This window comes from Mauremys reevesii, linkage group 17, assembly GCF_016161935.1.
Source record: "Mauremys reevesii isolate NIE-2019 linkage group 17, ASM1616193v1, whole genome shotgun sequence".
Lineage (NCBI taxonomy): Eukaryota > Metazoa > Chordata > Testudines > Geoemydidae > Mauremys > Mauremys reevesii.
In genome coordinates, this window is record NC_052639.1 from 31205664 (window position 1) to 31229317 (window position 23654).

The window sequence follows — 23654 nt, forward strand, 5'->3', positions numbered from 1 at the left end:
TATCTAGATTAAAGGTACCTTTTAATGGGCATTGTTTAGATGGATCTTCATGCGTATAAAGATTCCAATTCTCTAAATACCTGCAGGTTTTAGAACCATAATGTACGTACATATAATATGCTGGGGTACCCTTAGGGGGTGAGGTGGAATGTTTAGACTGTCCCTTACCCACACAGAAAAGAAGGGGGGGAAGAGAAGATGGGTTCACGCTCCTAGACCCGATTACAGTTTTGGCTTCCAGCATACCAATAGAACAAGAAACAAAAGTACCCCTACCAAAAAGAAAAGCCAGCCCTGGGGCTGCTCTAAGTCCCAGTAATTGTTCAGCACGGCCCACGGACTCGTGGAGTTAATGGAATTATTCATTAGCCGTGTCTGAACCTAGGTACCTTAACCAGAAAGCTTTTACCCACACACACCTTCCTATTTGTGGGTTCCTTTACCATTAGGGGCCCAATGTCCCAACCTCACTCTTCGGGCGTTAATCCTCAAACCCAGGAGGTAACGCACTTACCACGCCCGGTGGCCACGTCTGGCAGGTGGACTCCTCTTCTGGTACTGTCTTGCCTCCGTGTCGTTTGGAGTTCTCTATGGAGGGGGCGTAGCCGTCCCGGCCGATTGCGGCGACCCGGAGCTCGAGCAAACCAATAGCTCAAGGTGGCCACTCTCCTGAGCCGTCCTCGGCCGCCGGTCAGCGCCCCCAACAGGGAGAGAAGTCCCGGCGTGGAGTCGCCATTTGTTAGCCAAAAGGGCTCGTTTCCCCCTGGAGCTTACCTAATTACACCAAGGAGGCACGGAGACAGGAAGACGAGTACCACACCCTTTATTGATCGGTCAGCTGAGCGGGTGTTCCTCTCGGCTAGTGCCAGAGAAAGAGACACACCTTTCATGGCCAAACGGCCTACCTTTATAGCCGGTAACAAACAACTTAGCCTACGTTTGTCTACGTCATTTGGTTGACCTATAAACCCTGTGGATAATTGGTGCAGGATACATATATCATTTTGTGGGGGCTACAAGAGACATACAGCTGTTGAGGATACATTTGTCATTCTGAAGGGGACACAAGATACATCCGTTGACCCTTTGTACTAGATACTTTGGATGCATACATGTGAACGCAGCTGCATACACTTGGGGAGCCAACATATACTTGGGGAGCCAAACAAAACTGATAAGCGAAATAGCTGACTTAGGTAGATACACGGCCTTCAGTCTAATGAGTTCTGTAAGCTTTCCAACACAGTTTGGACAAGCATAACATAACTTTGGTTTACTCAGGCCTAATACGGAAAGGCTTCATTAGCACTATGATTTTTCCAACACTCCCATTCTGCCATCACAGCTACAATTAGAAATCTGCAGCCTGGGCTCACACCTGGTTGTCTCCCCAATCCTTGGCGCTGTCCAGCACGTCTCCCTCCACAGAAGTCACCCGGTCTCGTCTTAGACTCCATCTTCATATTGCTCTTCTCCTTCCCAGAGCTCCTGCTCTGCCCCTCAGGCCTGTCTGTGCTCAGCTCTGCAGGCAGAGGGGAAGGGGCACGATGGGAACACACACGCCCCATTCCAGACACCCCGCGGCATCCACCGGGCTACCAAACCACGTCACCTGTGGCCAAAACCACCCCCCACCCCGAGGGAGCAAACAGCCTTGGTGAGCCCAGCACACACAAGGCAGGAAAAGAGTCACACCCACCCCAGCCCAGCCCAAGGGAGCTTCCCCACTTCGGCCACAGGCCCACGGGGCTCCTGGATGGGCAGTGGGGCCCCTGAAGAACTAGCCCAGCGTGTGATGAGTGACTGGGGGGTATGTGGGGCAGGGCCGCCCGGAGGGGGGGGGGCAGGAGGGGCAGTTTGCCCCAGGCCCCACAGGGGCCCCCACTGGAGTTTTCGGGGCCCCTGGAGCAGGGTCCTTCACTCTCCCCGGGGGGCCTGGAAAACCCTTGCGGGGCCGGGCCCAGGAGCTTCCTCCGCTCCGGGGCGGAAGGACCCCCCCCCCCGCTGGCGAGTTACCGCCGCAGCGGCACCCGCCGCCGAAGTGCCCCGGGACCGATTCCCGCCTCTGCCCCGAGCCCCCGCCCGGATCCCACGGATCCCAACGGCGCAGCGCGCCAAAGGGGGAGCCTCGAGGGAACCGGGCCTCCCCAGCGCCGAGTCTCTGTCCCGCGCTCTCCGCCAATCAGGGAGCGGGAGGCGCGCGAAGAGGCAGTTACGGCCCCTCCTGCAATAGAGGCCGCGCGTGAGAGAGACAGAGAACTACGCTTCCCAGAGTGCACCGGGAGGGAGCGCGTTGTCCGAGCAACCGGCGCACTTCCGCTCTGAGACGAGCCAGGAACTACAACTCCCAGCCTGCCCCGGGGCACCTCCGTCCTCTCGAGCCCAGGGAAGGGCGGGTCCCTGGGTCAACCTGACACCTCCCCTCACAACTCCTCAGCCCCGCCCCCAGAGAGCCCCGCCCCCCTCCGGCTCCTGACGGGAACTCGCGTGTCCCGGGGTCTCGCCCGGCCCTGCCCCCCCCCCCGCCTGCTTCTCCCTTGGCCTCCTGTCTCCCCACCCGGGGGGGGGGGCTGTTGGATGGAGCCATATGGAAATATGGGGGAGCCAGGACTCCTGGGTTCTCCCCCAGCTCTGGGAGGGGGGTAGAGTGGGGGAGGGGCAGGGCTGGGAGCCAGGACTCCTGGGTTCTCCCCCAGCTCCGGGAGGGGGGCAGAGTGGGGGAGGGGCAGGGCTGGGAGCCAGGACTCCTGGGTTCTCCCCCAGCTCTGGGAGGGGGGTAGAGTGGGGGAGGGGCAGGGCTGGGAGCCAGGACTCCTGGGTTCTCCCCCAGCTCTGGGAGGGGGGTAGAGTGGGGGAGGGGCAGGGCTGGGAGCCAGGACTCCTGGGTTCTCCCCCAGCTCCGGGAGGGGGGCAGAGTGGGGGAGGGGCAGGGCTGGGAGCCAGGACTCCTGGGTTCTCCCCAGCTCTGGGAGGGGTGGAGTGGGGAGGGGCAGGGCTGGGAGCCAGGACTCCTGGGTTCTCCCCCAGCTCTGGGAGGGGGGTGGAGTGGGGGAGGGGCAGGGCTGGGAGCCAGGACTCCTGGGTTCTCCCCCAGCTCTGGGAGGGGGGTGGGGGTAGAGTGGGGGAGGGGCAGAGCTGGGAGCCAGGACTCCTGGGTTCTCCCCCAGCTCTGGGAGGGGGTAGAGTGGGGGAGGGGCTGGGGTGCCTGCTGCCCTCGCAGCGAACAGCAGAGCGCCCCCTGCAGCTTGCCGCCCCAACCACGTGCTTGGTGTGCTGGTGCCTGGAGCTGCCCCTGGTTCCAGCCCCTCTGCCCAGGCAGCTCCCCCAGCCTGACACACACACACACACACACACAGAGCCCCTGTACCCGCCCCACCCCAGGGCTCCTCATCCCAGAGGGGAGCCCCCCGGCTGAGTGGGGAATCAGACCCCCCCGAAATTACCCTGGGACCAGCTTGATCTTCCTCCGCCCTGCCCTGCTCTGCATGTATTCAGAGTGAGTCAGTTTCCCTGTCCTGCCATGTGTCTCTTCTCCTCCCCAGTTCCTTCCAAACCGCCCCATTGCCCCTGCACCCCGGGCTGGGTCTCTGCCAACCCTCCTGCCCCCAATATCTCCCTGCCCCTACAGGTCTATAGGGCTGGATCCCTCCCTCCCCCCTTCTCCCCTCATTTCCTGCCTCTGGGGGTCTATGGAGATGGGTGTCTCCTCTGCCATCTCCTCCCCTGCCCCCAATATCCCTCTGGGGCTCTCTGGGGCTGGGGCTCTCTCCCTGCCCCTGTGCTCTCCCCTGCACACGATGTCCTGGGAGTGACTCAGTTTCCCTGGACCAACATTTCACACACCCCACCCCCACCCGACATGTCTCCCTCCACCCCACCCCCTTCCTCCTGCACCCCAGGCTGGGTCTCTGCCAATCCCCCTTCTCCCCTCCTGACCCCAAGATCTCCTGCCCCTACAGGTCTATGGGTTGGGTCTCTCCCTTCCCCCGCCCCCCATCCCTCCCCCCAATATCTCCCTGCCCCAGGCCGTCTATGGGGCTGGGTCTCTCCCTGAAGCCCCGCCCCCAGCGCGGGGCTCACGGACAATCCCCACCCGGCGGCTGTGACGTGCTCACTCCCTGCAGACAACTCAGTCCCTGGAGACTAAAAGGACAGAAGGTGTCAGGTGTCCATGGGCGGGGCTATGCAGATGAGCAGTGTCTGGAGGCAGGACGGAGAGCAGCGAGATGAACCGAAGGAGACCGGTGGAGAGAATTCTCTCCGTGTGGACAGAATCCGGTGTGGGGAGTTCGTGCTGTGGGTGCCTGCACCGGAGTCACTTCGGGGCAGTGTTTGCCACTGAGCTGCATATTGACCAAAGGTGTGTGAATGGAGTGTGGTGCCTGGCGGGGAGCAGCTCATGGTGAAAAAGAAAGCAGTGGGAGCAGCAGATCCTGTCCTAGCAGTGGTTTGTGCGGTTTCTTTGCAACCATGAGTGGGATTGTTGTGGGTGCAACTAGACCCCACCTTCTCTGATGGGGTGGGGCTTCTACTGTCTGCCTGGGGGGGGGTCCATGATGTCACAGCCCATGGGGGGGGTTGAATCATGTTTCTGAAGTGGGAGAGCAACTTCCCCTGTTCCCACTCATTCTCCACTAGGGGGCTGGGATCTCTAGGGAGGGGAGCCCAGGAAAAAACAGTCTCCCCTATGGAACCAGGAGTCCTGTCTCCCAGTCCTCCTGCTCTAGACCCCCTCCACTCCCAGAGCCAGGGATAGAACCCAGGGGTCCTGGTGCCCAGCCCCCTCCCTGCTCTGACCACTCGACCCCACTCCCCTCCCAGGGTGGTGCAGGGGTCACTGGGTCTGTGTCTCAGCTCTGCTAAGGGCCTTGACTGATTTTCTCAAAAGTGCTTCCTTCTGTATCCAGCATATCTGCCCCCCCCGCCCAGTCGCTGCCCACCCCCATGTGGGGGCACCAGCAGTGTGCCGGGTCGAGATGGGAAATTGTCCAAGCTGGCCCAGGAGAGACATGTGTGTCCCTGCTGGTGGGGCTGAGCCCCGCTGTGTGTGTGTGTGTTGGCTTTGCAGGATTTTGTATCCTGCAGCAAGTGACACACACATTGATGCACAAAGGGACTCACACAGTCCCAAGAACACTCACACACAACACACCCAGAGGGGCATGCTAGCTCCATCCCCAAAGAGAGAAACAATCACACCCCCCAGCCATGCTCACAATCACACACACACTGGAATATTCACAATTGTGCTCAGAGACACAACCGCACACAGTTCACTCCCACTGCTCCCAACACAAGGACCTCCTGCCCCATACAGCATGTGCCAAGGCCTGTGGAACTCACTGCCACTGGACAGCTACCAATGAGAATGGACCTTTCCAGGAGACCAATAGACATAGCCGTGGCGACAGAGGGGGCTGGGCTTCCAGGGCCTGACCCTGGCTGAGACTGGTTCTGACCATAGGGGTCTATCCAGCCGGGGGCAGCGTGACCCACACACAAACCCACCAGAAGCGCCTTTCTTAGCAGGTCTCCCAGGCCATCCCCCACCCTGCCCCGGGCTGGGTAACAAAGGGGCAGTATGAGACTCTGGGCCATGTGTGAGGAAGTGGGACTGGTCTTACTGGGGTCTGTGAAGCTTCAGTGTCCCCAGTGCAGTTCTTAAGTATCTAGCAAAGCAAAAGGCCAGTGCAAGGGAATGCCTGACACTCTGTCTCCTAGCAACTGATGGCCTGGGCCCCTCCCCTGCAAAGGTGCAATTGAAGGTGTTGGAGACAAAGGGGTCAGGTGACCTCCTGGCCCAGGAAAGAAGCTGAGCAGAGAGGAGGGGCTGGAGGGGGTTGGGCAGACTGGAGCTGGCTGGGGAAAGAAGGGAAGCACAGACAGGGCTCTGATCCCCAATGGGGGCTATAGGGCTCCTGGGGCCCCAAGATGGACCTAACAGGGGGGATCCTGTTATCTGTGCCTGCAAGACCTGTGTTGGACTGTGTTCCTGTCGTCTAAATAAACCTTCTGCTTTACTGGCTGGCTGAGAGTCACTGTGATCGCAGGAAGCTGGGGGTGCAGGACCCTGACTCCCCCACACTCCGTGACACCATGTCGCAACTCGGCCCCAGCCCCCCACTCACACACGCTGGTGACTTGGGTAACTGCCGAGGGATTGCACAAGAGAGAGTCAGAGCCAGGGAGAGAACCCAGGAGTCCTGGCTACCCCCCGACACACACTCTAACCACTGGACCCCACTCTGCTCCCAGGGCTGGAGATAGAACCCAGGAATTCTGACCACCAAACCCCCCCCCGGCTCTGACCACCAGACCGCACACTCCCCGTTGAGATTTTAGTCTCGCTGCCTCTTCTATCCACCCACCCCACCTGTCCATCCCTTTGCTGCAGGTTTTTGGGGTGTCACCCCTGCTCTGCATTCCCCCAGTGCAGCCCAAGGCTTTTCCTCCCCTCAACCACACATCCTCACCCCTCTCGTGCTGGATCATCTGCTTGGCCCCCTGCCCCCTCTCGGGATGCGCTGTGCGGCTGGGGATTGTGCAACGGCCCAGCACCAGGCAACACAGAACAGACACCACGTGCCCTGCCCCACCTCATGTGAGCTGCTCTCCAGGTGCATCGGAGCCCGGTGCCCCGCATCTTGGCACTCCTGCCCCACAGGGGGTGAGCTGCAGCCCCACCACACTCCGCAGAGGGGAGAAGGGTCAGGCCAGCCAGCCCTTGTAAGATGGAAATCACCACCAGGGTGAATGGTATGGGGGCTGTGACATACAGAGAAACGGTTGTTGCGCCGGCAGAGGGCAGCAGAGCATGCACACACACACAATTGCAAACATACACAAACACATGCATGAATCCAGACACACACACGCACAGAATTGCTAATATACACAAACATCCGCACAAATCCAGCCAACATCAACACAACTGCTAACAGATGCAAACACATGCACAAATCCAGCCACATGAACACACAGACTTGCACAGCCACAAACACCCCCTCCCCACACACAAAACCCCATGCAGAAATCAATCAATCAATCAATACACACATGCACAATCCCCATTCTATGCACACACCTTGGGTCAGTGTGACACTGAATACTTCAATTGGATGGGGGGCCCAGCACCATGGCTATTCCCTGCCCCCCAGGGCTTGCAGGGGTGGATTGGGGGCACAGGGGGCACGATCCATTGCCAGACAAGGGGTGGGGGGGTAGAGATGGGGATGGAACCGTGGCACCACCCAGTTCCTGGCACAGGCTCCTTCCAGGATTTGCATTTCTTGGTAGTTTTCACCCCATCACCACTTCCTGCCCAGCCCCCTCCTGCTGTGCAAGACGGTTCTGGGGGGACGGGAAGAACCCAGGAGTCCTGGCTCCCAGCCTCACCTGTGCTAAGGTACGAGACTCTACTCTAACCCCAGTGCTGGGACTGGACCCTAGGAGTCCTGACACCCATCTTCCTTTCCTCTAACCACTAGACTCCACTCCTGCACTTTTGGGGAGCCAGGACTCCTGGGTTCTGTCTCCAACTCTGGGAGCAGAGTGGGGTCTAGTGGTTAGAGCAGGAGGAAACCAGGACTCCTGGGTTCTACTCTCAGTGCTACTGTGTGACACTGGGCCTCTGTTTCTCCTCCCACTTTTTGGGTGTGGAGCCTGTAAACTCTCTGGGGCATGCCCTGTCTCTCGCTGTGTCTGGGCAGCGCCTGGCCCAACGGGGCCTGATCTCAGCTGGGGCAGGGACTGTCTCTGTGTCTGTGCAGCCCCCGGCACAACAGGGGCCTTGATTCTGCCCCGGTCTCTGTAGGTGCTGCTGTTGTACAGATAAGTAGTCGTGATACTAAAAGGCGTGGCAGTGCGTGAGTGCACCACCATTGCCATGCAAGGGCTAAATGTGATTCTTATCCCTGTGACCCCCTGTGAACCCTTCCCCCCCCCCGATTCTCCACCCTGAGCCCCTTGTACCGCTGCCTTTGTCAACGGCAACGCAGAAAGCCACCCAGCTCTAGCCCTAAAACAAGAAGATGACCAAAAAAAACCTCACACCAACAGGAAACCAGCCCCAGCAGTTTGTGCCTTCACTTCCCAAAATTATATACACACACACACAGAGCCCCGCTCAAACAGCCCCCTTTGCCAATGCACCACCTCACCTCGTCCAGAGAGGTCTAGGTGGGAAGCTTCACGTGGGAGCAGTGATGGACAGCACCATCAAGGTAGGTTCTGGAGATGGTCCTCCAGATGCAGGCGTCAGGGCTCCAACTGGCACTGGGCTCACACTGGGCTGTGTTCAGTTCCTCTCTCTGGTGTGCGCCCCGGCTCCACAAACGCCCCCGCCCCCTGCTCTTTCCTTCTGGTACAAAAAATATCCTCTTCCTTCGCCCCAGAGAGAGACACCCACGGTGCTGCTCAGCACACGCCTTCCCCCCACCTTCCCCCCCCATTCCCAGGAGCGTGCAGGAAGGGAGTCATGATTGGGGAGAGCCCGTGTCCCGAGGGGAGGGTATTTTGGGGCTTGCCCCCTCCACAGAGCATGGGGGTGCCAATAGGCACCTATGGATGGTCCCGCCAAGCAGGGCCAGGATGGAAATGGGGGGCCTGTTCCCCCAACATGGAGAATCTGGGTGCAACCTTGCTTAACGGGTCAGTCTGTCCTTTCTCTGACTCTCTCATTCCAGCTTCAGCTAGCACTTGTGGTTCATTTGCTCTTTTTCATTCCTTTCCTTCTCTAGCTTGTATGTCCTTGCTTTCTTTTTTCCCCTCTACCTTTCACGCTCTTGCTTTCTTTCCTTCTTTTTCTAATATTTTTTCTCTCCCTTTATTTCTTTCTCTGCCTTTCACATTCTTTTCGCTTGCTCTCTCTCTTGCTGGTTATTTTTTTCACTCTTTTTCCTCGCTCCCTTCCGACCCAAGCGGGTTCTCCTCACACAGATTTTGACAGGTTTTCCCCCTGATCAGCAAGTGGATTAAGCACGACTTCAGTGGGTGTTTGCCAGGCCAGGAAGCAGGCTGGCCGGGTGTCTTCATGGCCATCTGCTGTCCATGCATAGGCATGGTCCTCCCCTCCTCTGGCCCTGACCTCAGTCGCTCTGTGGCTTATAAGCCTTCCCTCAGAGCTGTCAGCACCAGCCGCCTCTGCTCTAGGTGCCCAGAGGAGGAGAGGTGTGCTGGGCTCCAGCCTGGGACTCTTCCTCAGGGCCGCCCAGAGGGCAAGAGGGCAATGTGCCCCAGGCCCCGAGCCCCACAGGGGCCCCCACGAGAGTTTTTCGGGGCCCCTGGAGCGGGGTCCCTCACTCGCTCCGGGGGGCCTGGAAAACTCTTGCGGGGCCGGGCGCAGGAGCTTCTTCGCTCCCGGTCTTCGCCGGCGGGGGGGTCCTTCCGCTCCGGGGCAGAAGGACCCCCCGCTGGCGAATTACCGCCGAAGCGGGCGGACCCGCCGCTGAAGTTCAGCTCGGTCTTCGGCGGTAATTCGGCGGCAGGGGGCCCTTCCCTTCCGGGACCCGCCGCTGAAGTGCCCCGAAGACCCGCGGCGGGGACCTCCCCTGCCGCCGAATTTCCGCTGAAGACCGGACTGCGCTTCGGCGGGTCCCCTTGGCAGTAATTCGGCAGCGGGGCCCCACCGCAGCTTCAGGGCACTTTGGCAGCGGGTCCCGGAGCGGAAGGGCCCCCGCGCCGAGACCCCAGGCCCCCGGAATCCTCTGGGCGGCCCTGCTCTTCCTCCCTCCTGCCTACCAAGCCTGGCCCTGCTTTCTTCAAGTGCCATGTGGGCAAGAGGAAAAGTGTGGCCACAAGCACCAAACTTGTGGGCATCAGGTCAAGCAGTGAGAATCCCAACCCCCAGAGCCACTTCTAGACCCCCACCAAAGACCTGACTCCAGTAGGAGGAGTCACCCAGCAGGAGGAAATGATTCACTCTTACATAGCTGGAGACAAGAAAGCACTTTGAGCACCAGATCTTTACCACCAGCTAACACAAGGTCCCACTGAGATTTGAACTCAGATTGCAGGATTCAGAGTCCTGAGTGCTGCCCGTTACACCATGGGACCAGCTCATACTGCCTTCTCTGCACATTGGTGACTCTCACAGGGCTGGCTTGTGTAAGGGACTGTTGGCCCTTTACTAAAACTTAGTGGGGTTTTTGGTTGGCTAGTTTCCAGTCCCAATAGAAGGGGGAAGGGTCAATGGGAAATCAGGACCCTGAGACTGACATGCCCCTGGTGCAATGGTCACCAACTGGTAGGGAACAAGTGAGAATTTGTTAATGGAGAAAAATTCCTGGTGAAAATTGGCAAAGCTGTGGAGAGTTTGAAAAGTTCCAGTGAATTTACACATGGGTCTTTACACATGGGTCTCAACCTCAATTTACCTTAGGGCCAGGGCCAGTCCTCCCAGTGGGCCAATAATGTCACTCACACAGCCCAGAACCCGCCCCCCAAAACTCTGCCCCTCACCTGCCTAAGGCTCTGGGAGGGAGTTTGGGTGGGGGAGGGGTTCTGGGGGGCAGGCTCTGGGAGGGAGTTTGGGTGGGGGAGGGGTTCTGGGGGGCAGGCTCTGGGAGGGAGTTTGCAGCGCCGTAACATGGGCGAGGCGAGTGAGGCACTTGCCTCAGCTGCAGAAAGTGGAGGGGCGCAGCTCTACCACGATCAGCGGCGCTTCGGCGGCAGCTCTACCACTGCCACTTCTTTGGTGGCAGTTCGTCAGTGGGTCCTTCTCTCCGAGAGGGACTCAGGGACCCGCTGCCGAATTGCCACCGAAGGATGAATGAAGCGGCGGTGGCAATTCAGTGGCAGGTCCTTCCCTCCGACAGGGACTCAAGGACCCGCAGCCAAAGAGCCTGGAGCCGGCCCTTGCCTTGAGTACAAAAATTCCTTGTAGGGCTCTGGGAGTTTGGGTGCTGGGTGCAGGCTCTGGGCTGGGGCAGGGAGTAGGGGGAACAGGAGGAGGGGTGGGGGTGCAGGCTCTGGGAGGGAGATTAGGGTGGGCAGGAGGGTGTGTGTGGAGGAGAGGGAGTTGGGGGCAGGTGTGTGTGAGAGGGGTGCAGGCTCTGGGAGGGAGTTTGCGGGGAGGAGGAGGGGTATGTGGGGAGGGGATGGTGGTGCAGGCTCTGGGAGGGAGTAAGGGGTGCGGTGCTTACCGGGGTGTCCAAGGTGGGGTGGGCTGGGGGGCCTCCACGTTCTGCTGCCCCCAGGCATCACCCCCGCAGCATCCCATTGGCTGCAGGGGCTCGGGGTGGGAAGCGCGGAGGCACAGACCCACCCTGCCCTGCCATGCAGAGGGCCGGCCGCCATGGGTGTGCGCTGGCTGAGGCTGCTCAGCTCCGCGGCACTGCTGGGGCTCCTGGGGGGGAGCGCCTGGGGGCAGCAGGTGGGGCCAAGGGAGTGACCCGGTCCCAAAACTGCTGGAGCCCCACGGGTGAGACCTGGGGACCAGGACTGCCAGCCAAACTCCTTGAAGAGGAGGTGTCCCTCTCCTGTCAAAAACTGATCTTCCTCCTTCAGTTCAGTGACAGCTTGAATTGTTCCTTATCCCGGCAGAGCCAGAGGATTGAAAGCAGTAACATCAAACCCCGGTGTAGCTCGCAGGAATGGACATAAACACTCCCTGGTATCTGAGGAGATGTTTAGCTTTGCCCTTGGTCAACTACAAGGCCAAAGGGAAAGGAGGTGGCACCAAAGGGAAAGGAGAGTGAAACATGGCACATCATTGTTATGCCCATGGTGGCTGCAAAATCTTTTTATGTACTTCTTCTTATCAGCAGTGCATTATTTTCTCTGGCGTCTAGACCTTGACTATACCTTGGCCAAGAAATTTGTACCTTGATAAAATAATTGACTGCCCCTGGTGAAGGCAATGGACTTGACACCCACTGGGATGTCCCAACACCGGTACAAGTGCTAACAACATGGCTGCCTTTTAGCCATCGATTTTAATCGGGGCAATACATTGAAACAAACCCCTGTTAAATCATTTCTCAGCCCGAGTCCTTCACCCACATTCCCTAGAGCATTGGGCCACCACGTGGACTTTTCATTTCCCACCTCAATTTCACAGAGACACAATTTCCTTTGCACAGATCCATGAACAGTGAAATCTTCCTGTGTCTCTGGTCTGAACCAGGGCATTCGATTCCAGTGAACCCTTCTCTCCTGCAATGGCAATGGTCAGACAGAGGGTTGTGGCACCTGCATCCCTGGCAGGAAGCTATTGGCTCAGCTCTTTCTTTCTGCTGCTGCTGTTAGTCCATGTAACATCAAGGGTGGAATGCAAGGCTGAGTTCACGCACCAGCCCCCTGAAATATTTCAGTGCCCCAGAGAAATCCTGCCCCTGGAACAATGTGCTGGAGATTTGACTAGGAAAGGGACTGTCTGAATTGTCAGAGTGGGGAATGAACAACAATCTACAGCAATGTCGTTCACACAAACACACTCTCATCCTGCTCCAGCTGGAAGGAAATGGGCAGGAATTCTCACTGTTCACCCAAGGGCACACTTACACTGATGCGCAGTCATGAGCGTGCTGGGGAAGCTGGTCTGAGCAATTTGAAGTGACAATTCAGTGAGAACAGAATCATCATGTAGTGGAATAATTGTATGTCAAGTAGTTGTGGCCGAGTGGTTAAGGCGATGGACTAAAAATCTATTGGCGTCACCCCGCACAGGTTCAAATCCTGCCAACTACACAAGCACTGTGCTGTTGTTATTATCACTCTAATCTTAGTGCCTGAGCATCCACAGTGCAAACTGGAGCCAGATCTACTTTCACTCTGTGGACACCTAAAATGCTGCTGTGGCATTGCTATAGCACTTTGGAGTAAACAGTGATTGGAGGGGTTTTCCCATCCCTGTAATAGCTGCATTGACAGAACAATTCTTCCTTTTCTTTACCACTATCTAACCAGGGCTTAGGTCACCTTAACTCTATGGGTTGGGTTGGGTTGGGTTGGGTTGGGTTGGGGGGTTCACACCCTGAGAGACGTCACTCTGTCAGTTCAGTGCCCAGCGTACACCAGCCCTTAGATCCCTCTTGGTATTTCAATGCAGGCACTGACCTGTGAGAGGAAAACATCAGCTCACAAACACACAGACTGAATTCCCCACATTTCATCTCGCTGCACTTTCCAGAAAGTCACGAAATTCAATTCATTCTTGATAGGACAGAGAAAAAATAAGTGACACTAAGTTTTTGGCTTGGGTAAATAAAATTAAGTGTTTAATTAATATAGTACAAATCTGTACTGATTCCTCTAACTAACACCACAGTGTGAAACAGGAACAGAGACAAAGCTTGTCAGTGACGACTAATTTCGCAAATGATCTTCCCATTATTAATTTCCACGCTGCCCCCATTGGAGGTCTGGGCACCTCCAGTGTCATTGCTCTGCATTCACCTGCCCCTAGAATTGTTCTCGGACATTCGCCTTCCTCTGCAGCGTGGGGCTCGGGTCACTTGCTGGAGGATTCCCTGCACCTTGAGGTCTTTAAGCCACGATTTGAGGACTTCAGTAACTCAGACATAGGTTAGGGTTTTGTTACAGGAGTGGATGGGTGAGATAATGGTCCCTTCTGACCTTAAGTCTATGAATCTAGTCCCAAATTTTAGTCCTGCTTTGGGACAGTGTCTGTCATGCAAGAAACTGCCCAGTCTGCGCTAGCAGTGAGGCTCCCTCACTAACAGCTGAAATCAGGGAGAGCTGTGTGAAGTGCAGGGCCCCAGGGTGCCTGAACAGGGAGAACAACACCCCAGGACTTTTAAAAATGGGAGGGCTCTGAAAGGAGGGCCCAGCCTCTGTAGCAGGAATGCAGGGCAGGCGAGTTCACGGCGGGCATTATGGGATACTGGTGGAGGCCATTATAGTGATATAATGACCAGCAGCATTTACACTGAAAATTTGTCACTTTAAGTTTGCTGCACAAAGCTCTAGGCCTCTCGTCAAGGTGGTTTTATTTTGTCACCAAAACAGGGCAATTTTGTCGCCAGACGTGGCATTGCAGTGTGTGCACCAGCCAAAAGCTGCCAACCGAGGGAGCGTTGTGTGTTTTCACACACCTGAGCAATATAATGATGCTGAAATAACTTTGCAGTGCAGACCTGGCCAAGATTCACACACACACACAGAGCTTGCAAGGAAAACGTCACCTGCTCCTCTGCTTTGCAGAATTCAAACACAAGCAAAGCTTGTCAGGCCCCAGTGGGGATGGCAGAGAGTCAGGTGTGGGCAGACAGTGTGTTTTAGCCACAGGCAGGCACCATGGCTTAGCTGGCTAAAGCACCTGTCTTGTAAACAACAGAGCCTGGGTTCAACTCCCAGTGGTGCCTTGTTGGTTACCTTTTAGGACACCTGGTATTGGCTACTGACAGAGGACAAAACACAGAGCTAGGTGGGCCTTTGGTCCAGCCCAGTGTGGCTGTTTAAACTGGGATTGAGGAGAAGGGTGAAGAGGAGCAGGCTCTGGTTGGGAGTGAGGAGCAGTGAGCATAGGAGGGACTGAGGTTGGGTCTGAGGGCACTGGGAAAGAGGGACGTGGGTTTAGGCTGAAGAGCATCTTCATTTGGGGATCCAGCAGGACAGGGGAAGGCAGCAGGTGATTCTAATTCCTTAGGGATATTCTGTGTGTTCGTGTGTGTGTGTGTGTGTGCAGGGAGGAACATGCTCTATGCCCAGAGGCCTTTATTCCTTCAGGCTGCAAGGACAGAGGGCTGTCAGGAAGTTGCCCCTTCAAACCCAACAACACAAAAGGCCCTTCTGAGGAAAGGAAAAATCCTGCAGAGAAAAAGTAACCTCCAAGAGGACTCCAGCAAGACAGTGTAAGATCTTGGGAGTAGTTTATCACCTGACCAGGGACTTGAACCCTGGACCCTCAGATTAAAAGTCTGATGTTCTGCCAACTGAGCTAACCAGGCTCCCAAAGCAAAGAGCAAGTTGGTGCAGAGGAGAAACTAGTCAAGAAAACAAGAGCGGGAAACAATAGGAAACCTGCTGCTCTCTCTGGCCTGGTCAACACTACGAGTTTATATCAGATTTAACAGCATTAAATCACATTAACCCTGCACCCGTCCACACAACGAAGCCCTTTATATCAATATAAAGGGCTCTTATCTCGATATCTGTACTCCTCCCCGACGAGGGTGTAGCATTGAAATCGATATTGCCATGTTGGATTAGGGTTCGTGTGGCGCAATTCGGCGGTATTGGCCTCCAGGCGCTATCCCACAGTGCACCATTGTGACCGCTCTGGACAGCAATCTGAACTCGGATACACTGGCCAAGTAGACAGGAAAAGTCCGTGAACTTTTGAATTTAATTTCCTGTTTGCCCAGCGTGGGCGCTGATCAGCACAGGTGACCATGCAGTCCCAGAATCCAAAAAGAGCTCCAGCATGGACCATGCGGGAGATACTGAAGCTGATCTCTGCATGGGAGATGAATCCGTTCTATCAGAACTCCGTTCCAAAAGACAAAATGCCAAAACATTTGCCAAAATCTCCAAGGCTATGATGGACAGAGGCTACAGTAGGGACTCAACACAGTGCTGAAACTTAAGGAGCTGAGACAAGTGTACCAGAAAGCCAAAGAATGAAATGGATACTCACAGAGGAGGGCGACTGATGACTGTAGCTATCCCACAGTTCCCGCACTGTCCAAAAACCATTTACATCCTTGGCTGAGTTCCCAAAGCCTGAAAGGTCAAAAACATTGTTGTGGGTGGTTCCGGGTATGTGTCATTCCCCGCCCCCGTGAAAGCCGAGGATAAAAATTTTTTCTCACCTTTTTTCACTTTCACCGTATGTCTACTGGATGCTGCTGTGAGACACGGTGCTGCAGCGCTACACAGCACCATCCTCTTCCCTTCCCTGGCGGACGGCAGACGGTACAGTAGGACTGGTATCCGTCATCGCTGTCCCATGAGTGCTCCTGGCTAGCCTCGGTGCGATCAGCCGGGGGTGCCTGGGCAAAAATGGGAATGACTCCCAGGTCATTCTCTTCTTTAAGCGTCTGTCAGCACCATCCAGTAGACATATGGTGACAGTGAAAAAAGACTGAATGGGCTCCATGGTTGCCGTGCTATGGCGTCTGCCCAGGCAATCCAGGAAAAGGGCACAAAATGATTGTCTGCCGTTGCTTTCACGGAGGGAGGATTGAGTGGCGACATTTACCCAGAATCACCCGTGACACTGTTTTTGCCCCATCAGGCATTGGGATCTCAACCAAGAATTCCAATGGGCGGGGGAGACTGCAGGAACTATGGGATAGCTATGGCATAGCTACCCATAGTGCAACGCTCTGAAATTGACACTAGCCTCGGTACATGGACGCAAACCGCCGAATTAATGTGTTTATTGTGTCACCGTGTGCACTCGACTTTATACAATCTGTTTCCAAAAAACAGTTTCTGTAAAATCGGAATAATCCCGTAGTGTAGACATACCCTGAGATTAACAACTTTGGTGGCTAATTGAAGGCTGATGATTCAAACCCAGGTGAAGATGGAGGTGTTTTTTTTAAGTGATGAGCATCAGTACATTTTAACAGGCAGAAAAATGCCTCAATGCTGGTCTAGCCTCATTGGGCAAGCATAAGGAACACTTTTGCCGGTGGTATAGTGGTGAGCATAGCTGCCTTCTAAACAGTTGACCTGGGTTCAATTCCCAGCCAATACAGGGATGTGATATTCTCTCCTTTGGGAGCTGGTTTAATTTCAATCATGTTGTATCACTTTATCAATGGAATGACAGAATCCATGTGCTGCGGGTCACTCAACACACAATGAAAGAAGAAAGGGGTGGGACTATACAATGAGCTGTTGGAGTTATCCTGGCATTACAATGTTTGGTTAACTTCTTGAAAAAGTATTTCCTTTACTTCCCTCTCCCTTTTAGACTCAGAGCCTTTAAGGTCAGAAGGGACCAGTGTGATCATCTAGTCCGACCTGCTGCACCACGCAGGCCAAAGACCCCACCCACCCACTCCTGTAATAGACCCGGGAGGAGGCAGCTCTGTGCACTGCCCTACCTCAGGCAGCACATGGAGGCCCTCTGCTCCCCTCCCCCCATGGGTGTGCAGAGATGTGCCAGCAGCACTGAGGTGGCTCCCTGCCCACTCTGCCTCCGTCCCTCTGTGCCACTCCCAGAAATGGCCGGCATGTCCCAGCATCCCCTGGGGTGGGGGGAGTGTCTCCATTCATTGCCCCTGCCCCGAGGACCGACTCCGCGCCCATTGGCCAAGTCACACAGAAGAGCCGGCTGCCATAGGCCAACATCCAAGGGCAGAGGAAGCCAAGCCACAAGGCTTCAAAGGTGACTGGCCAAGATCCTCTAGCTTTCCCCTGCTGATGCCAAGGCTTTTCCTCAGCTCATTTCACCACCCTCTGCCATGCAGGGTTGGGGTTATCATGAGTGTTACCCAAAATTGGGCCAGCCAGTAAGCAAAGGGAGGACTAATGACCCACCAGAGTTTGGCAGAAAGCAGCACATTTATTATACTGACAGTTAAGCTCAAAATAAGCAGGGCGGGGGGGAGTCACACTCGCACTCGCATACTCACGCTCCCAGGACAGGCACAGCGCTGGAGATGTCAGGATTCTGCAAAGTAAGTGTCACACAGCGCAGCTATGGACAGTGCGATGAAGGTAAGTCTCCCTGAGGCACAATGAAATACAACGCAGAGAACCACTGGCCAGGCGCTCCGGGCAAAGGGCCTCACTGGAGCTACAAGCTTGTGAGTGCTCTCCTGAGCACAGGGCCCCTTCCCCTTTTAAGGGCCTGCACCTCATGGCCTGCGACTAGAGATGACTTGGCTGCATCTGGTTGGTCACACTCCACCTTGGGCAGTGTCCATGCTCTGGGTGCGTGAGTGCTGCCTAATTAGAGTCCCAGACACCTTGTCTACCTGGGAGCTCTTCTGCTCTTCAACCAGCCCATTCATCCCACCAGCATTCCAGGAGGGGCGGGAGGGAGAAAGCCACTTCACAGGCATTCAGAGAGGAGAGGAGACAAAAGTGGGAGCAGGGAAGTATAAGATAACTTTTGAGCATAGAAATCACTGCTGCTCCTACAACAGCAGGGACAGGCCAGTAGGAGCTGGGAATAAGCCACCATGTTTCTGCCTGGTTTCAAACCAGGCACCTTTTGCGTGTTAGGAAAACATGATAACCCCTACACCACAGAAACTTTGCCACAAGGCTCTGCCCCTACCTTTATAAAACCATAAGAATGGCCATACTGGGTCAGACCAAAGGTCCATCAACCCCGCATCCTATCTGCCAACAGTGGCCAATGCCAGGTGCCCCAGAGGGACTGAACCTAACAGGTAACGATCAAGTGATCTCTCTCCTGCCATCCATCTCCACCCTCTGACAAACAGAGGCTAGGGACACCATTCCTTACCCCTCCTGGCTAATAGCCATTCATGGACTTAACCTCCATTCATTTATCTGCGAAAAGAACAAGGAGCACTTGTGGTGCCTTAGAGACTAACAAATTATTTGAGCATAAGCTTTCATGGGCTAAAACCCACTTCCTCGGATGCCTGCAGTGGAAAATACAGCAGGAAGATATAGATATACAAAGAACATGAAAAAATGGGTGTTGCCATACACACTATAATGAGAGTGAGCAGCTAAGGTGAGCTATTATGAGCAGGAGAAAAAAACCTTTTGTAGTGATAATCAGGATGGCCCATTTCCAAGAGTTGACAGGAAGGTGTGAGTAACAGTAGGGGAACAAATAAACATGGGAAATAGTTTGACTTTGTGTAATGACCCATCCACTCCCAGTCTTTATTCAAGCCTAATTTAATGGTGTCCACGTTGCAAATTAATTCCAAATCAGCAGTCTCTCATTGGAGTCTGTTGTTGAAGGTTTTTTGTTGTAATATTGCAACTTTTAGGTCTGTAATCAAGTTACCAGGGAGGTTGAAGTGATCTCTGACTGGTTTATGAATCTTATAATTCTAGATGTCTGATTTGTGTCCGTTTATTATTTTACGTATAGACTGCCTGGATTGGCCAATGTACCTGGCAGAGTGTCATTGCTGGCACATAATAGCATAAAGAGCTAAGTCAGCACCCGAATAGCACTTTTTTGGGCCTGCTGCTTCTCTGTCTGGGAAGTTTTTGTCAGCCCTGGCACACGAAAAGAGCATCATTGCAAGCACCCATGAAGGCGAGATGAATTTTTGCCTGCCTTGCTCAGCTTGACTTGCTTCCTTACCCCATTCCTGTCTCAGATCCTGGGTTACCTGGTGGCTGAAGATGGTCCATTGTCTCAAGCGGTGCCAGAGCCTGACACAGTGCCCCTGGGCAGCCTTTGCTCTGCACATGCTGGTCATGCACACTTGCAAATACTTTAAAGCTCCTGTCAGTAAGTTCTGGGGACAGTTGCTCACCTTCAGAGGAAGCTCCCTAAAATTGGCCTGTCTCACCTAGTGGTACATTGACCTCTGTTCAGATTGAGCCAATCTGTGGCCGCCGCCGCTGTGAGGGCAGCCACTGTTGCGGATGAAGCCATCCTGCAAGCACCTTCCACCTAGCCACCCACTGAAAATCCTGTAGGGTGTAAGGTGGGAGTAGAAGAACACTAGAGGGGGGGGCTCCCCCTTCCCCCACCATCGGCCATCCCATACCCGGTGCTGCACCCAGTGGGATAAAAAAAATACGGCCATATCGGAAGAGTCAGTTGCGTTCTGTGCGGTTGCCCCATCATTCCCCTCAGGCCTGACCTGCCCTCCAGCTCAGCCACTCACTGAAAATTGAAAAACAAAACAGTAGAGCTATAAAAGTCTTCAAAGCCCACCAAGCCCAACCCCTCTTCTAATACGGCAGAAAAGCCGCACTTCTCCTGACTAGGTAGGGATGTCCTATTGCCGCACAAGAAGTGGAAGGCCATTTAATGTGGATAAATGTAAAGTAATGCACATTGGAAAAAATAACCCCAACTATACATACAACATGATGGGGGCTAAGTTAGCTACAACGAGTCAGGAAAAAGATCTTGGAGTTATCGTGGATAGTTCTCTGAAGATGTCCACGCAGTGTGCAGAGGCGGTCAAAAAAGCAAACAGGATGTTAGGAATCATTAAAGGGGATAGAGAACAAGACGGAGAATATAGTATTGCCCTTATATAAATCCATGGTACGCCCACATCTCGAATACTGTGTACAGATGTGGTCTCCTCACCTCAAAAAGATATTCTAGCACTAGAAAGGTTCAGAAAGGGCAACTAAAATGATTAGGGGTTTAGAGAGGGTCCCATACGAGGAAAGATTAAAGAGGCTAGGACTCTTCAGCTTGGAAAAGAGAAGACTAAGGGGACACGATAAAGGTATATAAAATCATGAGTGATGTTGAGAAAGTGGATAAGGAAACGTTATTTACTTATTCCCATAATACAAGAACTAGGGTCACCAAATGAAATTAATAGGCAGCAGGTTTAAAACAAATAAAGGAAGTTCTTCTTCACAGCGCACAGTCAACTTGTGGAACTCCTTACCTGAGGAGGTTGTGAAGGCTAGGACTATAACAATGTTTAAAGGGGACTGGATAAATTCATGGTGGCTAAGTCCATAAATGGCTATTAGCCAGGATGGGTAAGAATGGTGTCCCTAGCCTCTGTTCGTCAGAGGATGGAGATGGATGGCAGGAGAGAGATCACTTGATCATTGCCTGTTAGGTTCACTCCCTCTGGGGCACCTGGCATTGGCCACTGTCGGTAGACAGATACTGGGCTAGATGGACCTTTGGTCTGACCCGGTACGACCTTTCTTATGTTCTTATGTGTTCGGTCTCAGCAGCACTCGTGGAGCAGAGGGAAATACCTGTCTGAGTTAATTCCCCACAGATGGGTCTTGAGCATGACAACCTTGTAGGTAATGACAAGGTCCACTTACGCCACTGGCCAAACCATTCCTCACAGGCCAGCAACCATTTCTCCCAGTTCGCGTTCCCCACCATGTCCCCAACCGAACGCTAGAAGGCCCAGCCATCAACCTGCCCACTCTTGCAGCCCTCCTCTTCCGCCCTGACTGATAGGGGGGAGTATTGAGCCTCCCTCCCTTAGGCCCTTCAGCATCCCTGGGGAACACCAACACTGCCCAAGTGACTTTGGGCCAGTAGGTCAACCAATAGGGCTGCCTCCTAGGCCAGGCTGCAGCCCAGCTTCAGGACTCAGCAGAAATGGCGCTTGCATCCCTATCTACAGAACTCCAGGCATGGCCAGGCTTCTGGATCAAACGTCCCCTCTTGTGCTCAAGTCACAACAGCTAGTGGGCAAAAGACAGGTTTTCATGGCATTTGAGAAAGCAAGATAGAGCCTTGGAAGACCCAGCAGGGTTTGTGGCACAGGGGGCACAAGGTGTCCTCAGATCCCACCGAGACTTCAACTCAGATTGCAGGATTCAAAGTCCCCAGTGCTGGCCCGTACACCATGGGACCAATAGGGAACCCCCAGACCTCTGCCGAGGATGACTCTGTGGGGGCAGCCCTGCATTTACTCACCAAGTTGTCATGCAGCAGTTTGCTGCAGCTCCCAGAGGCCTTTCTTAATCCAGACTGAAAGGCCAATAGGCATGTGAGGAAGTTGCCCCTTCAGTCCCAGGCAGTACGTGGCCCTTCCTAGTGAAAAGAAGTGATGTCAAATAACATCCTGGAGAGATTCTGTCTTTCATTTTGAGGGGAAACTGTTCCCTCTTCACCTGAGCAGGGACTTGAACCCTGGACCCTCAGATCAAAAGTCTGATGCTCTACCAACTGAGCTAGCCAGGCTCACATTTAACAAAAGCAAATTTCATGCAGCAGAGAAACTCGTCATGAAAATGTGGGCAGGAAACAATACAGAAAACCTGCTACTCTCGCTCTCTTAGCAGTCCTAGCCCCAGCCTGCTCCTCCATCCGGCGCCCTGAGGCCTTATTCTTTTTTAAGTTAGCTATCAAATCCAGGAGAAAACACAGATATACGAAGCAAAACGAAATCACAAACAGAAATGTCATTGGAAATACAGAAATAAAAAAGGAAAATGCAATCCCCATCACTTTACCGTGTCGGGGCCATTCCTGTATCGAGAGCACCCGCTAAGGTACATGTGTGCTTACGAGAAAGCTGGAGGAACTCATACCACAGCCAGAACATGAAACTTGACTGCTTCCAGGTGCTGCAGTAAAACCCTTTCCCTGCTGTGATGTTGCACTCCGTGTGATTTTATGAAAATATGCTAATGAGTGTGAATATAAAGTGACTGGACTATGCTTCATGCAAAAGGTCTCTTGTAATGTATCAATACAAAGCTTATAATCTACTGTGTGTGTTCATCCTATTTGTATGAACTGATCATTCTTGGATCTGAAACTAGAAATATGAACTATAACTCTGAGGTCCTGTTGTAATGATGCAAAGTGTGGGCCATTAGTAGTGGTTTGGACTCTTGAATGCTCCCATTAACCAGGACAACTGACTGGAGATGGCTCTGTCCTGCACCATCTGTGAGTCAGGCCAGGAAGAATGAAGGCTTGCGGGGGGTCTCACAGGACATGTGACCATGTCACCTGGTACAGGAATCCACCTTAAACCTGGGGCTCTTCCTCAGGAGAGAGACAAAAAATTCCTGCCTTGTGCCAAAGCTGTATAAGGGGGTGGAACTGAACAAACATGGCTGCAGTCATGAGACATCCCCTAGCTACCACGTGAGCTGGAACAAGGGCTGTACCAGGTGAAAAGATTGGGCCCAGACAAAAAATAAGTCTAGTCTTTGCCTCTCAGTCTGTGCATATGGGACCTTTCCCTCCAGTGGTGGAGGATTCTCCCTTTTCATCTACTCTTGTCCCAAGCAGCACAACTGGTGGGAATCTTAAATGTACAGAGGAGTCTTAGGAGCAGAAAGCCCACCCAGACCTTCCATGCAATTGGCACTTGCCCCTCACTGAGCAGGATTGAAACTCCTGCAGGGTCACATCCTCTCTGGGCATGAGCAAAGCAGCAGGGTGAAAGGAACCTAGATATGCTGGGAATTGAACCCAGGACCACATACATGCAAAGCATGTGCTCTACCACTGAGCTACATCCCCAGATGGATGATGTGGGCTATAGGTTACACTCAGAGCCCTCCTGTTTCCAGAATATCCAGTGGCCTAAGAGCAGCATGAGGGACACATTCCCGGCTCTGAGGCCAAATCTGCTGTCCTGGAGGCTGCTGGTTCTTGGGGGTCACATTTCAGCAGGGCCAGATTCGATGTGTGGGGCAGAGAGAGTGGGTGCCCTGGACTCAGGGTGCAGAGATACACTCAGCCCTCTCCCTGCTTTGGGTGGGGGTGCTGCCACCCCTGCTGGAAGGTAATGGGAGGAGGGTGCTGTGAGTCGCTCACCGCCTGACTCTGGTGGTAGCAGTGGTGTGGGAAGCTCCAGGTGTTTCTAGGATCTGCTCTTTCCACCTGCCTGTAAAGTCCAGCTTTCCCCAGTACGTTCACTGCGGTGCAATTGGGTCACTGTTTCCATGGCTGCACAGCAAAGAATCACTCCCAGTTTCCCGTCTATCTGCGGCAGGATTAGCCTGTGTCAGTGATTAATGAGGTGGATCTTGTTGTAAATTGTTATTCATTCCCCACCTTGACAATTCACACAGTCAGATTCCCAGCACCTCAGTGATCCTGGTAGCAGGAG

The 23654-nt window shown here is 54.2% G+C and overlaps 4 non-coding genes across 4 annotated transcripts; 1 reads left to right on the forward strand and 3 right to left on the reverse strand.

Annotated features, from left to right (window-relative positions):
* Positions 1–9981: 9981 nt before the first annotated feature.
* TRNAQ-CUG lies at positions 9982–10053 on the reverse strand. Its single transcript has one exon. It is a non-coding gene; the product is annotated as a tRNA-Gln (tRNA).
* A 2552-nt stretch (positions 10054–12605) lies between these two features.
* Positions 12606–12687, forward strand: TRNAF-AAA. Its single transcript has one exon. It is a non-coding gene; the product is annotated as a tRNA-Phe (tRNA).
* Positions 12688–21693: 9006 nt separating this feature from the next.
* Positions 21694–21766, reverse strand: TRNAK-UUU. Its single transcript has one exon. It is a non-coding gene; the product is annotated as a tRNA-Lys (tRNA).
* A 1224-nt stretch (positions 21767–22990) lies between these two features.
* Positions 22991–23062, reverse strand: TRNAA-UGC. Its single transcript has one exon. It is a non-coding gene; the product is annotated as a tRNA-Ala (tRNA).
* Between the last annotated feature and the right edge of the window lie 592 nt (positions 23063–23654).